Source organism: Ischnura elegans, chromosome 11 (assembly GCF_921293095.1).
Source record: "Ischnura elegans chromosome 11, ioIscEleg1.1, whole genome shotgun sequence".
Taxonomy (NCBI): domain Eukaryota; kingdom Metazoa; phylum Arthropoda; class Insecta; order Odonata; family Coenagrionidae; genus Ischnura; species Ischnura elegans.
In genome coordinates, this window is record NC_060256.1 from 37,119,648 (window position 1) to 37,134,639 (window position 14,992).

The following is a 14,992-nucleotide window of genomic DNA, read 5'->3' on the forward strand; positions in this document are numbered from 1 at the left end:
CCGAGGTAATCAGGAAAGAAGTTCAACTTTTTGAGAGAGAGTGGGAAATTCTTGTGGCCGTAAATATAGGGGGAACTAGGAAAAGAATACAAAGAAGGAATAGGATACTTCCGATAATATAGGTTACGAATCGACAGATTTAGTTTTGGGTACACAAACGTCATTACTTGGAATAAAACTTTTGCTTAAGTACTGCCTGTTGTTTTCCTAGCGTATAGCATCTTGGAGTGCTATTCTGGTGTACAAATCGTTCAATGCTGGCCTTTCGATTCTTTTATTATTGTCATGTAATTATATAGACTGGGTTCTCTGAAGGCGGTCCAGAAAAATCGTCTGAAACTACTTTGGTGAGCCTACTTCGATAGTTGAATAAAATACCTGCTTAAGTATAAATTATGATGTTGCTAATTGAGATTACAATCATGAAAACCTAAATGGAGGACACTACGTGCATTGAAATAATTTTGCCACTGCTTTAATTTTTGCTAAATTTTAATGGTTTCATTATTATTAATGTATACAAAAATGCTGTTTTCAATCATTCATCATTGTTGTAATTGTAAAATATTGATATAATTTTATAAAAATTGAAAAATAATTAAGTACTGAACACTCAGCTCCCAAGGTTAACCTTTAACTACTGGCGCGGGGTCAATCCAGATCCCCAAATTATATATTTGATTTCTTAATAACTACTGATAAATTGTTAACTATGCATTTTTAAAGTTTAAATTGTTTTCAACAGTTGTAAATGATTATATTTTGATATTTGCAATATTTAATGCTCTTTTCATATTTCTAGAAAAATACCTTGCATTTTTTGTGAAAACGTAAAATTATATTTAATTTTCTCTTCATTCAGGTCCTGATTACTCATATTTCCATTATTATTACAAAATGCAAAATAAAAATATCATACACCACTTAAATTCACTATGGTAATTATTTCAATGCAAAAAACGTGGTATCTATAACGCAACTAGTGTTAAGGGTGAGAGACTAGTGAGAAGGGAAAAAACCAGTTAGGTGGAAGGGGGGGAGTAGACTTGAAGCTACTAAGTAGCCAAGCGATGTTGCGAAATCACCCTGGAAGTAAACAACAAATTTACCAGCCTGGGGATCTACCATCACCCCCCGCCAGTAGTTAAGGGTCAACACGGAAACTTTATTGAAAATTCCTAATCCATTTTATAACTTAAGAAGAATGAGCATGAATAATTTCACGCAAAAATCATTATTATTCTGAGAATCTTGTAATGTTAATATTAAAGCATATCACTGAAACTTAAAGGATATTACTGATCTGTAATATACCAATACGCTGTACTCATGTAAGGAAATGATTGCACGTAATCACGTAAATCTGACAGCGGAGGAAGTGTTCTCTAATAAATTGGAACAATCACACTTGGTAATGAAAAATGCACCGCGCGATGCATTCGCACCCTAATATTTTCGCGTCCATTACACTCTGATACAATTCCCTTTTGGAGTGTGCGAGGGTTGTGGCTAGAGATTTCTGCCCTGCCCTCTCTCGAGCCGTGCCGGCTATTAAATAAAAATGAAGTCGAAGAGAAAGAAAACTTTTTGAGAGCATTACAGTACATTACAGTAATCGTCAATTTGATCGGCATTCCGCCATAAACCACCCCCAGCCCTTACCCCTCCTCCTCAATTACGGATGACGTCATTCGCCCCATTTCTTCCCCCACTCCATTCCGGTGCGGCCAAAAAAGTCTTTCACCCCAATAACTCCCATAATGCTCCAAATTTCCCTCTCCTTTCACAGTGGCTGTGGCGAGAGTGGAACGTTTCCACTGCAACGGCGGTGTCCTTTGTTGCCAGGTCTCCCACTCAATGGAACTCACTTAGAGTAAACAGGTGAAGGTTCATGGTGAAACAAAACCCAGTACTATTCCACAAACTTTTTATTATTAGCTGTCAACTAGTTTCGACGTTTAAACCGTCATTATTGAGACTATTACTACTAGACTACAAGACTAAGACTACAAGACGTCATTATCGTTAGTCTTGACAATGACGGTATAAACATCGAAACTAGTTGACAGCTAACAATAAAAAGTTTGTGGAATGGAACTGGTTTTTTTTCATCATGATCATTTCATCGTTCCACCAAGTAACGCCCAAATCAGTTGATTTTATTCGCAGGTAAAGGTTGCTACGCAGTAACCAAAAGTGGAGATTGAAACCCCCAATTTCAATATAAAATATAAAACGGGCCAATTAAGTAAATTAAGTACTAATGAACACGTCCAATGAGATACCTGACATTCCAATAAACTGCGCAAGCGCTCAACAATCGCCCACTGAATCAAATCCGCTCGTCTAGTACTATTAGGGCTAAGATGAGCGTATTTGATTCGGTGGGCGATTTTTTGAGCGCTTGCGCAGTGGAGGTATCGATTCCTTTCCTTCTCAAGTATTATTTTTTGGTAAAAGAAAATTTTCATGAGAAATAAGCGTCGTGGACACAAACCCTAACGGATGTGATTGGAAGGAACTATATAAAAATCTAATCATGTAATTAATGCCTTCCATTACAATAATTGTACGCAAGCACTTTATTGAAATTCAAAACCAAATTCAAATTCGGTATCAACTCTTACATAAACCGTTTATTTCCGAAATATTAGATAATCCAAATATTTCCGTGAAAAAACTATATTTTAAATCCTTTCCCAAAGTCCTTCCATTTATATTTCACTCCTGATTAATTTTATTTTATTTTTGGCACTGATTTTGAATGGTTTCATATGCTAATATGCGGATAATTATGCCGCTCCTATCTAAATTTTGAAATTTGAGGTATATCCAAAAAGACGCAGTAAACATATAAGGAAAAAATCACATCTCTTAAATCAATACGAGATGGCATTATTAGCTGTGTATTACAAATCACTCCAACAAGATAAAATGGCAAAAAAGAGGAACTCTAGGGAGGCCATCCCTCAAGTTTTATGGGACAAGACGTATTTTTCGTGAGAAAAACGGCAACGCCGCCAAAGCGAATGTTATGAGCCAATGCACTTGCCTCCCAATTCCCTCACCGATTATTATTATTATTTGTGAAATGGTTTGCCGTAAAATACATCGACGGGAAAGAGAAGCTCAGCCCAAGTTGTTCCTTCGCTCCTCGTTGCTCTTTTATTTTTTCATTCGAAATCCGTGCCGCGTGATTGGTCGAGCGTAATTTTCAGATCCAAGACGTGCCCGGACTTCCTTCTGGAAAAGAGAGACGGCTCGATTCCCCACGGAGTTGCGGCCATACCGTTTCCGTCGGTCGTAAAGCTTTTTATTTATGAATAAACGAGCCGTTAAATATTTGACCCCCAAGGACGGAGCGGTGCGTTGCAGCGTCGCTCATTCGGAAATTGCCCGCGAATCATTTGCTCCGGCTGAGACTGCCAAGAAAGAGTGATTTTTACGAGGCGTATGTGTTCCCCAAGCTTTTTTGCGTGGAGTCAAGAAAATGGTAGTCGGTATTTTCCTCAGAAAGCGATATTGATTCTACTGCGAGTACCGAAATTGCATACATTTTAGAATATCTCCTCGAAAATTGAAGGGACACCAATATAAGCTAAAATGATCATGTGGACTGTATAATATTAGTAAGTTACTAACAATGAATAATAGGAGAGTGAGGTTACAGACTAAGGAAAATTTCCCGTGTTCCCTGGTGGGACACCCGAGAAATTTTTATCAAGGAATTAATAACCAATACTAGTTAAACTAGGTTATTGTATAAATTTTAATCAATCTGGCAAGTTCAACTAAGAGAAAGTATCTTAAGAGGACGAATCATTATTGTTCGAATTCTTGTTTATTTTATTTTATTGTGCACTTCCCCATAAACAGCACATAATGGCTTTTTACAACGAGAATTTCCAACATTAACATACTGCAACACAAACATCCATGCCCCGGATAATAGGGCGGATCGGAAAAATTGATTTTTTTCAAATCCAACTGGCCCAATGAAAACAGTTGTGGGACCGATCAAAAATAAGGCCTGAAAAATTTGAGACCTCTAGGTGAACCCCTGACCCTCGCTCAAATGCAATTTAGGGGGGAGGGTCGAAATTCGAAAAATATAGTATTTCTTGGTCATTTCCTATAGGTTTTGCCGAGTTACTGTTCTGCAGGACAAAAATGTCGTGCATGTTGACGTATCTTCTACCGTTTAGCCAAAAAATGCCTAATTTGAGTCCGCGTCCGCGAAGAAAATATTCCAACACCCACGCAGCGTCGCGGATACAAGAGCCGCAGGCCGATCCCTTCCCCTCCCCGCTCGCTTCTCCCCCTCCCACGCCTCGAATACAGCAAAATTCATCCCGCGTGTGCTTCTAGGAGGGCGTTCATCTTGGATAATATAAATCGGAAGATGGTAGAAAGTAAAAAAGAATGCGTCGTGAGACGACTTGTCTCCTATTTGGCGCCTCGTCGGCGTTAAAAAAATCGATGTGACCAACATTTAGAGAAGTGATGAAATATTTTTAGATCCGAGACCGCAGGAAAGGAGCCCACTGTCTATGAAAAGTCCTCTCCCCGACTCAGCGGTCGTTGCGGCCAGAAATTACACACATTCTAATGGCGAGGACTCTACTCCACCGCCACCGAGGCCGGCCGGTTAAGTTATTTTTGTAAAATGTTTATCTTTTATAATTAACGTTAGCACTTTGAAAATTTCAAGGTATCTAATGTAAGCCCTGGTAAAAATTGGTCAATATTTCAAGCATTAAATTTTTACATCTAATTGATATTCAAAAGAATGAAACATATCATAAATTTGGTGCCTATATAGGTATTTACTCGATCTGTCGTGAAAATTTTTATAAGATAGGCTCAGTTTAAAACAAGCTATTTCGCAAAAATTAAATACTAGTTGAGCGGGAATTTTACAGTCTGTCATGCTACGTAACAAATATGTGCGACATTAGCGTATCGGCTCTTCATATGTAAAAGAGTGTTTTTTGATTATTCATTTAAATTTACTTCTTAACTACATTTCTTCGGTAGAATTACTTTTAAGTATTAAGGTTAGTGACAATTTTACACTGATTATCAGGGATACAGGAGTGGCATCTCCGTTCATGTATTTGACAACATTCATTCCTATTGGCGCAGCTCAGCTACCGGGTTACGCTTCCTGCAACGCCGACAAAACTGTAGTACAAAGATGAACCGACGCGAGGGAAAACCAGGAAGCTGCGCCTACTCTACCACTCCGCGGAAGTCTTTACCAACACTTTATGCCCACTTCTTAGCTTTCCATGAATGCCTTAATTGTCCGGCCTCTTACGTTTTTTATAATATTTAAAGGCAACTTTTTCATATAAACGTTTTAACAACAACTTTTGAACCTATTTTATAAAAATAGACCAATTATTCTAGTGACAAATTACTCTATTAAATCTTATACTGTTATTTGGAAATTTAGGAGGTGTATGAAATTGACGAAATACAACAACTGTCTTTATCTCACATCTGACAATTTTACCTTTTAATCATTGCGTCAGATTTATTTTTTTACACAACTACATACTACCCCGCAAGCCGCCTCAAGATGTGAGCGGCAGTGGGTGTTAGGACACGAGCCGTTTATTAATAAAAAGGATATGCTCTGACGAAATACGCATTTATTATTATTAGGTCTATATATTAGGACTACATGCTTCGAAAAAAATTCTGTACCTGTCCTTTCGGCAAAATATCTCTCATAGTTCTGTTGGATAGCGGGGTTCTATAATAATGTTCTAGGTGTCATTCTAAAAGTTATCTATTTTCAGTAGCCAAAGCTATCTAAATTTAGCACGTAGCCTCCGCGTCTCCAGATGCTGCCAGCCTAACTCGTTCAACATCTGTATAACGCTTTCTGTACCCCCAATACATAGAAAATTTCTAAATAATAGGAATAGTTTTACGCCAGTAATCCGTCACCAAAAAAGACCGGTAGAGAGGAAGGTAAGTGTTCGTTTAGCCTCACGCATCTTTGAGAAAATAACGTTTGACGATACACTTCTTTGAAAGTACAATATTTCGTTTTAATACGGTGCTCAGTAATCATTGATTCAAAAGACATGTCATTTTTCAGAGAAAAATCTGCTTAAGAGAATGAATTCCTGCAATTCACGCACGCCTGGCGCTTATGCATCACTGAATGCAAAATCAAGAGTTGGTTTACTCACGCACGAGTTGATTCTTTCAGATACTTTAACATTTCGCTAAAGCCCACGAGTTCAACAGAATGTGAAATGCGAAAAAGAGACTTACTGGTTCAAACATAACTTAACCCCTGCATATTTTATTTACACGCCAGTTTTATGAAATCTGAGACCATGAACCAAACTAAAGGTACTGTAAAAAACTGGAGGACAATAATTCGACCTCAAATCCAAATGCGGAAATGTCAGTGATACTTGAAAAAAAAGCAGCAACCAGGCTTATTCCTTCCTAATAAAAGACAGAGGTGCTATCAAAAAAGCTAACCTCTTGTTCAAACGCTTGGTCTCGTTGCGTAGTTTGTTGGCTGAAAACGATAACACATTAAAGTGAATGAAAATTTTCGATGTTTAAACAAAGAGGTAAAATGCCCGTGAAAAGATGTGTGAAAATAGGTTTTAAAGTAATGGTTTGAGGTATTATTATCACAACATTATTCCGCTCTCCGCTGTTTGACCACCATTTTTTCTCTTTGAGGTACAAAATGCGAGTGTTTCGAAATAAATGTGACATACCATTTGAAAACTCGGAGAGAGACCCATGAGCTCACTCACGATGATATTTCCGCACCAAAGGAGCGTTTGCAATTGCCGTTCCGTTGAGTCCAGTGACTCACTCCAACCAGCCAGTTTACAAATACTATGAAATGTTTGGCACATATGCTTGCGTAGGCAGTGAAAAATGTTGTTTTTCTAAAGAAGAAAACTTGAAAACTTTTGACATTGATAGTAAGAAATTTGATATAAAAATTCTATTGTCTAATATGGTGTATTTTATGCTTTAATTTATTTGCATCTGTTGTTCATTCTGCATTTTTATTCACTTTACAATCACCTCCATCCAAAGTTTTGAGTTTTTCATGCACAAAACTTCTATAATTTTATTCTTTAAGTAAAGAATATTTATGGTTTTATGTTTTTCACTTCCGCATTTAGAAATGTTGAAGTTAGCCAAATTGCAGGCTTATTGCCTCACAGGCTACCTTACTTCCTTAAATGAAAAATAATTACTGTATGTAGATACATGTTTGTGGAAGAAAAAATATTATTATTTAAAACATTTGAGCATACAGTTTTATACAATATAACAAATTGACATTGAGGTATTTTTTACTCTGCAATATCTTTCAATATATTAAAATACTAATTTGATATTTTTTCATTTGATTTTCTTTTTTTAATTTTTAATTAAAAATAACTCTCAAGATTTTCCCCCTTTGTACTTCCAAAAACTTAAGGTGACGACAGTTACTCTTTTTAATAGCCATGTCTAATAATCCTAGCACTACTTTCACCGAGAGCTTTATAAAATATTGTTAAGTAAGCGGTTCAATCTGAATGTCAATCGGTTTTGATCTTTTAGGGTAGAACTTGCCCCAGACTGAGCGACAGGCTTGTGAAATTTACAAATGCTTTATAGTGGACTCTCAGGTTTTTTTTGCGACGCCTTGAACTCATATAATTTCGCGGCACGAATATGTTTGGGAAATTCGGCAGGCTTCAAATGCGATTTGTAGCCCGGAGAATTCGTTCTCAAGCCTAATGGCGTGTCCACTTAGGCTATCACGCTTCCTCATAGTAAAATGTAGATCCAAGTTATGTACCTATCTTTCATTTATATAGAATATCCGCCAACTAGTCAATAGTAAATGTTTACGCATTCAACAAAATTCTCTGCGAAAAGTAAAAATACCTATTATTAAAAAGTAATTACGCCGACGTGGTTTATAACTACGCTGAGATTGATTTAACCAATTTCTTCCGTATTATATAATGGTGGAAAGGAAGTAGAAAAACTGTACTAAATCTGAATTCTAGATAAAATTCCCGTTTACAATAATAATTCATAGCTTTTAAATACATGTGAATGAAAACACCGAAATTTTATTAGGATGACCTTTTATGTAATGGACCTCGGCAGTACATTAGATCCATGAAAAGAATGGTATTCAATCCAATCACAGAAAAATATAAACTAGAGTTACCTTTAGATATTTACGAATACTCTAGATACATGACTCGTAAATGCATATAGTGGTCAAGGACCGATTTCTTACTACTGTGACGTCTAAATGCCCTATCTCAGATGCCTGTGCAGTAAAAACCACTGACCACCCTATCTTAAGGCATAGCAGTTACTCCTGGTACAAAACCCGGGAAATTTATTTATACGACATTTTTACTGCAACATGTGGTCTTCCATCGGCAGAGTATCCTACGCTATAGTGATATGGCCCATTTTCAGTGGTATTGGAGTCTCCGCTGACGCCTCGGAGTAGGATTCATTGCGGTTAATAAATCGAAGACACAACCACGAGAAAAAGGATTTAAAAATCGAGGAAAAGAAAAGAAAATACAGGACTGTCCAATGGTGACATATGTACCAGTAAAGAGAAACTAGGTCAAAGTTTTACGGAGCAATAGCAAATTAGGGCTATTAACAGGGGTTACCTCAAACTTAGATGAAGATAATCACACTGTTGGAACAGAGGTATTGAATTTTATTTGGTCGCAAGCACCCAGATAGTATTTATTGACGGACCACAGCTAAAATATTTATCCAAACTTTTTAGACGTGTATGAGATGGTTTATTGATCCACTGTATTTCAAAGTGGCATAAAATTAAATATGAAAAGCTTTATAAAAATTATGAAGGGAAAATCATTAACTTCGCTTGAAGACTGGAAATTACAATTATTTATAATTGTATAATATTGACACAAGTCAGAGAGCAGCAACTCGTCCCATAGAGAGAATAAAATAGTTTTCTTCCAAAACTCGCATCAATTCATATATTTATGGCAATTTGCGACAAAAATGTAGGTAATAATAAAATAACTTCTCACTTATAGAATTTTGACCGGCATTTCAAAGATAAGCAAATTCATTACCATTTATTTCACAAAAATTAAAGTACTTAAAATGTAATGATAAATAATGAACATAAAATCTAATGATACTGAAGCTAATACAGTGATAATATTGAGAGGAGAATAAAATTTCCAGTCCTGATGATGCAAAAAAATCTTCAAATTGACAAATTCTGATGTAAGGTTTTGAAGTACACATTTAGGATGGATAAAATCATACTTTGATATTCCACAGAATGCATATTAAAACACTACCATGTTTTCGTTGGCTGACGTCATCTTCTGGTGTCTGGCTCGACTCGTTAACATCATCATCGGAAGATGACGAACACCGTCCAAACCATAGTAGTGTTTCAATAAAAATTCTTTGGAAAAACGAAATTAAATTTTATTAATCCAAAATTTTAAACATATTCCAAAAAGTATTGCCAGAAACCACCAACTTTATGAAGTACACATTTTGAGGAGAATATAAAAAAAAAGAAAAACTTATGAAGGTCTGATTATGGCAAACAAATCTTTTAATTGGCAAATTCTGATGCATGCTGTAATGTACAAATTTGAGAGGGATATGAACCAAGTTCCTATCGCAGGAAATGCCATTGAAGGCTTTATATTGTTTCCCGTACAGTCTACAAAGTCTGATTCATGAAGTATAGAAGCTCTCTGAAAAAAGACGACCAGTTATCAGAAAATACCCTCTCCCTCTCATCTCCTCGGCAAAAAAACGACCTAAGGCCTTCGCCGTTCGCCCTCTTGTCTCCCTTTCATTCTTTTAGCAGGTCCTGGAAACGGTTCAAAAGCATCTGTACGAGCCATGCGGAAAAATCTCTCTCTTCCCTAATTGAAGGGAATTCTTCTTCGGCGAGTGCGTAGGAGGTCGAAGATCTAGAGATGGAAAGAAAAGGATGTGGAAGAGGAATGAGGACTAACGACATTCGGAAAGTCCTCCCAAAAAAGCGGGGTGGGGCATAGTTTGGGGTGGCATTCGACAGGCAACTCCCACTGCCCCTACGTTCCGCGTAAAGTCTCCCTTTTATTCCCGGCCGAACGAGAATGAGATGTTCATGAGTGAACCAGAAACATAACCAGAAATTCATTTCGGAATTGGGGGAACTAATATATCTACATCTACATACTACCCCGCAAGCAGCCTAATAAAGCGTGTGGCTGTGGGTGTTAGGACCATTTACATATAGAAAGCAAATTCTCAAACCAAATTACGACCAACATTTATTAAATTCTTTCATGGCTCGGGGGAAAAACGAGTTCTCATATCTATCCGTTTGGAAAAATATCTCTCTTAATGTATCGCTTCTGTCGGACCTAGAAATGTAGTTTGGCTCAAGGAAGGTTCTCCGTGTCGCTCTTAAAGATATCCATTCTCAATTGTTCAAGCAATCTGAGCCCAGGGCGCAGCCTCCGAGTCTCCAGCAGCTACCAGCCTTATTCGCTTAACATATGTGTAACGCTGTCTGGGCGCCCTATATACAAATCAACCGCACCCTGTGAATACTATTGTCACTTTGACCACTTTTTTGATCAATCCAAAACTGTAGAAACATGAATTCTTATTTGAAATATTAAAGCAGAATATACTAGAATTGCCATGAGAAAAATTCCCCTGGACCGGGAATCGAACCACGTACCTTTGGCTCTCCGAGCCACTGCGCAGACCACTACACTATCCAGGTTCCTGATTTCCTACGGCATTGTACTGAGGCTCATGGTACTAAAATTTATGTGACATCATGAACATAAAGCACGTGGGTGTAGTCACGTATCTATGCCAAAAAACTGCATAGGATGCTGCTGGTAGGATGCACTGCATCCTACCAGCTGAAAATACTTCGTTTCTTCCAAAATAACGCTCATGGAGGATAAAAGTTTTTATGTCGTGACAGCATGATACTTCCAATAAATGACCAAAATTATGTACTAATAAGCCTTTCAAACTCTTTACCATTAATGCATTAGAAAATGGTCTCCTAAAAAGAACTTAATTGTCTATATAATGAAGAAAATAGCAGTTTGGATGAGTTTGGATCACCTATGTATTATTTGAGTTCACTGAAATTATTCGCTTCAAGTTATATCCTTCGTAGGATTTATTTATTTTAAAGCTATGATTTCTATTTCCTGATTTCGCTTTCCACGTAGATGCTGAGCCATAGTTTTTATTGCTTTGAAATGGTAGATTATAGGTAGCGGAATTTCTGCCTACCATTGATGGAAGAGATTTTTTTCACGGTTAAGTTTCAAATTCTTTCAATTTTTGCCTCTCTAACCAGGTTGCATTTTATCAAGGCTAAAGGACTCCCGTAGCCATATTAGCCTTCACACATTGAGAAGTGTACTCTTAATCACTGAAAACTAAAACGTTCTTCTATTCTATGTTACCTACATTCCCACTTTTCTCATTTGAACTTATTATCTTTATGATTGTTTTTTCAATACGGGGGTGAAGGCTGATAAATATTTAATTTATGAACGTAAAAAGGACGCTTAAAAATAGAATTAAACATCCAAACAACAATTTTATGATGAGTATTAGTTGAGACACCAAATAAGTTTACGAATAAGAATGAAACTTTGTAAATTTGATAAATCATAAAAATGAAAACAAAATAATACGTTTGATCATTGACAAATAAATTGAGATTTCCGCAATTTCAGCAGTAAAAGACCAATTTTCAGGATTGATGCTAGCCAAATGACATAGATCGACGGAATGAATCAAAACTCTCAGCATCCTGGTATCTATCTGAGTGCCGCTCCTTCTATTTCATTCTCCGACCAAGGAATCTTCGAGATAGGAAACGAGAAAAATATTTTTAAAAAGAAGCAGCTGCGCTATTCCCCCAACCAAAGGGCTTTGCGAAGGCAGAAGGAAGCCACTAATGACATCGAATTCCTCAGTTTTTTCCTTGACTCGCTGAACTTTATCGCTCCACCCTTCTCCGCCACGAAAATATTTATCTCCCGTGTAAGTTTCGACTGAAGAATGCATTGACACGGTCAGGCCTGGGTTCAGGCAGCAAATAAGTAGGGTAGTCTGCTCAGGTCGAACACGAAAGGAGAGTGGGCTGGTGCCAATTTAGGGCGTAGTTCAGGGGTCTCCAAATATTTCTATGTAAGGGCCACATTACTTATTTCCCACTTTTATGCGGGCAGAAGGAATAAAAAATTTCAAAGAAAACAAATAAGTGCCAATAATTTAAGTCTCTCAAAAATTAGAGTATATACATGAAAAAATTAAATAAAAAAATTGCTGTAAAAAAAATTAGGGTACACTAAATGGATTCCTTCCGTTATTTTTATGAAACCACGTTAGTGTGACGAATGATACTTCGTCGTTTTGACTTCAAAGTTTCAGTAATAAACTAGTTCCAGATTAGACGATTTTTTTGTTGTTCTAAGTGAATTGTAAAAATTTTAAATGAACACATAGGGATTTGTTTTGCGGGCCGGATGTGACCCGCGAGCCATAGTCTGAAGACCCCTGGTTTGGTTAATCTAAGGTCACAAGCCGTCATCTGGTGTTATTTTGTAATGGTTTATTCCCTCACACACGAGATTATAATTCATTTAAAGAGCTCGGTAGGATGAAAGGAAATTTAGCGAGTTAAAAAAATTTTTCGAGATAAGATTGATGTAGCTTCATTATAAAATGATATTTTAGTCAAATTCTGAGAGGTAATATTTGAGAAAACTCAACTAACAGTTTTATAAAAATTTAAATATAAAAATACCTTAATTGTTAGACATAAAAGTAACGATATCTCATACAGTTGTTTCAACGTATTTACCCCATGAAAATCCTAGTTTTCCTCCCTCGCTTCATTAAAAGTGTACTTTTTATAAAATTGCATTGACAACTGAATAATATGGCCCCCGTATTTTCATTATTACTCACTCTAGATCCACTCTGCCAGCATATGAGGGGTAGGAGGGAAGATCCACGGGACTAAGGAGCAGAGGCGCAGCTAGGAATTAAGGCTGGGGGGGAGGTTTAGACACAACTACTACTGGGGTTTCAGGAGGTGTGGAATACCTTCCAGGGTAAGCGGGAAGAGCTAGGGGGAACTTCTTTAGAAAAATTTCAAGATAAATGGTTCAAAATGGTGAATTTTACGGCTTCCGGAGGGATATTTTATTAATATTTACACTATTCTGTAAATAAGTGATATTGATCCAATTAAGTAAAATGGATTGAACATTTAAAAATTTCTGAGCTCTGGGGGGTTTTATACCCCAAAACCCCCCCCCTCGCTGCGCCACTGCTAAGGAGTGTCGCACGAGTCATGAAACGCGCGGTGCCGGGGGGCGTGCGGTGGTCACCTTTGAGGCAGAGTTACGGCATGAAGTAATTGAGATAGGGCTAAACGGCAGAAGGTTTTTCCCGGAGACCTTATGTTTACCTAAGGAAACGTTTTATCCCGGTCGAAAAACTCAATATTCAAAATAACTGCATTAAAGCCCTCTAGGCGCCTTTTGCCACATCAGGCACGACTATCCGACCTGAAAATTTTTTATAGTTTTTTTTCACCTACATGCACATTTTGCAACCAGGATCTTTCAAATCGGATCATTTTGAACAAATAAGCGCCGGCCTGATGACGCATGGCTCTTTGTTAATTTGTTGGTATGTTGGAGGGAATTATTTCATTCAACGCACGTTGTTTCGGCAAAAATGCGAAAAAATGAAAATTCCCATGTAACGCACTAGCATTTTTTCGCAAAATTGTCTCCTTCTTCTTATTTTGACGAAGATTTTGTTATTGTAAACGAACAAATAAATATTTTTTTTGGAAATACTTTTTAATAATTTTCTGAACACACCTCGTAATAGCAAAAGGCATTGAATAGATTTTTATTCATTCAGTGTCTAACGCTAAGTCTTTGCCTTGAATCAGCCATATGTCATGCCTCTTTATCAATTTGGTGTTGAAATAGAAGAAATTATGATTCGAGGCACGTTTTTTGTCAGAAATGGCAAAAAAAAATCCCATAAAAAGCACAAGCATTTCGCAAAACAGTCTCACATTTTTGTTTGACGTAAACCCACATAAAAATTAACGTCGAAATCGGAGACCCTTAGAGACAAACCTTGGCTGAATTGAGGTGGAATGACCCTTTTATGGTTGTATTTCGAAAATATTTTCCCTAAAAAACACTGCCGTATAGCAATGAAAAACAAATATAATACTACCATTGAGAGAGGAGATAAACTGAGTAAGGAGAGCGAAATCCGTGCGAAGACCAATTGGGTTTCAAGAGGAATGGAGAAGCCATTTCCGCCTCCGTCTCTACAGGGGGCGCAAAAAATAAGAGACAGCACGCGGCTCGGTCGCATCATCAATCTTCGGTAGAGTATTGCCCGCGGAATAAGAGTGACGGACAGCCGAGGGAAAGAACATGGGAGAGAGCCGAAGAGAGAAATAAAAACAGGTTTAAATGGCGAATTGGATTGAAGAAAGTGTCGCGGTTGATTGCTTTTTTTCCCTCCACCTGTGGAAAGAGCGAATTTGGCCGGGGAACTCCTCATTCGGGGAAAATCTCTCGAGAGTTCCATCTGCGCTCTGAATTTGATGAAAATAACAATATCGGTATTGTCTTCTAAGAAAAATAATTTGTTCCCAAAGCGTTAATTAATCCACTTTTCTGTGAAAGCTCAAGTGCTAATCAAGTCCAGCTTAGAATACAGAGAACTTCGGCCGTCTCTTTGTGGAAACCCATTGCGCTTGTAAAACTTAAGACTTTGTACTATGCTACTTCATTGTTTTTATTATATTACATCACAATACGATATATATTATATTAAATTATATTATATTAAATTAAATTATATTATATTAAATTAAATTATATTATTTAATATT